Here is a 3,055-nt window from a genome sequence, read left to right as displayed (position 1 = left end):
TAAAACCGACTGAAACAATCACAGGCGATCGGTTTCGAACGCAATTGATGCGTTTGAGCCGAGCATTGAAGGACAAACGGCCGCAATACAAGAGACACGATAAAGTGATTTTGCAGCATGATAATGCTCGACCCCATGTTGCGAAAGTGGTCAAGACATACTTGGAAACGTTGAAATGGAATGTTTCCTACCCCACCCGCCATATTCTCCAGACATTGCTTCCTCTGACTATCACTTGTTTCGGTCAATGGCACACGGCCTGACTGACCAGCACTTCCGGTCTTATGAAGAAGTAAAAAATTGGATCGATTCGTGGATCGCCTCAAAAGATGACCAGTTTTTTCGACGCGGGATTCTTACGCTGCCCGAAAGATGGGAGAAAGTAGTGGCCAGTGATGGATTATACTTTGAATCATAAATGTATAACCAGTTTTTTACAATAAAGCCTCGAATTTCGGAAAAAAAACGGCGGAAGCAAAGTTGTACACCTAATTACATTGTAATGTATTAGAAAACTATTTAACGTATTAGAAACTATTTAAGATATAAGTATTTCATTAAGGAACAATGAATAAATTTACAATAGAAAATTTTATGTTAATCGATTATTTAATATATAATATAAATTATTAAATAAATAATATAATTATATAAATTATTTAATAAAAAACATTCCAATAATTATTTGGCGGAAGGCGCGTTCCCAGTATATTTCTGGTATAGGAGCGCCCCTGAGTCAGAGCGTCACGTGACTGCCCGGCGGCTCGGCCGTGCGGTGGTGGGAGTCGCGCGCCGGAATCAGCCCGAAATGTGCAAATCCTTGCGACCACTGGTTTACGAGATAATCGACATCTTAAGTATTGAATCTTAAAAAATTAATTTTTTTTATCACAATTTGAAAAACGAGGTTCAGACTAATATTTTAAAGTCGATTATGTCGAACAGGATCACTGACCTTCAACTCAAAATACGCAACTGCTTGTTTTGTAAATAAAGTATTTGTATAGCATGGAGTATGAAATTCAGTGCGTTATTTGTTAAATAAGTCAGTCAGGCAGTTGTCTTTTCAATGAATACATATGTTATTTTAGATTACGGAAATAACGATATTTGGAATTAGTGAAAAGTGTGATATGCTCGAGATTTTCAGTATGCGTAATGAAAATGAAGCTCGGCTCTATCCAGAACGATGAGTACCAAACGGTCGTACATTTCGACGAGTTGAAGATCAATTACGTCAAATAGGATCGCAAACAAGACGTCATATAATCAGAACAGACGAAGAGATAGAGACAAATGTGCTATTAAGTTTTATTGATAACAAACATACATCCATAAGAAGAGTAGTACGTAATTTGGCATGATTACGATAACTGTGGCTCCCCAAAATGAAAGCGATTTTTGGAAGCATTTTATTAAGGAATACGAGAAAAAAATGTCTAACCAACAGATATCAAAATAATTAACAATTACAAAAAAAATTGTCACTTTGATTGGCAAGTTGTACGTCCTGTAGCAGAGGGGGATGTGGGGTAGGAGTTGCTTCGCGTGGAAAGTCATGCGCCCCGTTGCAGAGGAGAGGTGAGGTGGGTGGGAGTCGCTTCACATGGAAAGTCGTACGCTCCTACTCATATATACATATATGTATACACGATGGATACTTTTACTCTCATGGAAATGTTTCTTATTTTTCTTATTCTAAATATTACGTTCATGTTTTTAGTACTATATACTGTGATCTAACAGCCTCAAGAAGTTTACTTCTTTAATTTTTCGTGGTAACACTTGAATGGGAGTAATACAAAATTAACGCAATTTTGTCATAACTTTTTGAATAATGTTTCGAAGGAGAATTATATAACTACTACATACTTTGGTTGGAAGGGAAACGGTCTTTGAATGAATTGCGATATAAAAATTTTATATAAGAATTAAATTCATTTGGATCGGAACTGCAAGATCTTTCAATAGGAATACAAAGATATATACTTATAGGTTTCATTGTATAAAAGTTAATGATAATATCACTTGAATTATATATTCTTTATTTGGTATTTAATTTTGCGCCAGTTGTTCATATTAAATCTTTTATGTGAATAATACATATCATTAGAGTTAGTATTATTTATTTAATTCGGTATGGTATTTAATTTGGTGCCAATTGTTGATATCAAATCTTTTTTACGAATGTTATATAAAATTTTGTGGAATTTAACTTGGCGCTAGTTGTTCATATCAAACCTTTTATATGAATGGTACATATCATTAGAATTAATATTATTTATTTAATTTGTTATGGGATTTAACTTGGTGCTAATTGTTGATATCAAATCTTTTATATGAATGATACGTAAAAATTTTTGGGATTTAACTTGGCGCCAGATGTTCATATCCAATTTTTTATAAATCCGTATGACGAGTCAAACTAAGTCAAGACTCCTTATAAATCAAAGAATTGGAAAGAATACGAGCATTAGAAGTCAGGAGCAGAAGACGTCGCGCAAATAATACACTTATAAAGCTTGAAATTTCTTTATTCAAATGCGCTTATATGTTTCGGCTCATTTTTTAGCCTTCCTTAGAGCAAACACAAACTAACACATATAAAGTAAGAGTTATCCTGTCATGGTGAGCTCCCCTACATCGAGAATTTGAATGCCAGAATTAAACAAAAAGAAAGAAAAGGGAAATGTAAAAGAAGGGAAAAATTAAAAATGTCGAATTAAAGAATATAGAAATAAATTATCAAAAAACTTTAAGAATTATAGAAATAAATTATCAAAAAACTTTAAGAATATAATTAATTATCCCGAAAATAAGGACGCTCACCACGATTACAAAGCACTGTATTGCAAACTTTACCATGAATAATTCAAGAACCGGTTCCTGATACGTTGACCAATCGGTATCAGACACAGTGAGTCACTTTTTAGTTATTAGCGATTAATGAAACTCTTACACGAAATCTTATAAACAACCTTCGACTTCTTATCACGCGGTAAGGGATCCTTATGCATCCTAATAAATTCACGCAATTTATTAACACTATAAAACG

Source organism: Trachymyrmex cornetzi, unplaced genomic scaffold, assembly GCF_001594075.2.
Source record: "Trachymyrmex cornetzi isolate Tcor2-1 unplaced genomic scaffold, Tcor1.1 scaffold623, whole genome shotgun sequence".
Taxonomy (NCBI): Eukaryota; Metazoa; Arthropoda; class Insecta; order Hymenoptera; family Formicidae; genus Trachymyrmex; species Trachymyrmex cornetzi.
This window is presented reverse-complemented; position numbering follows the sequence as displayed.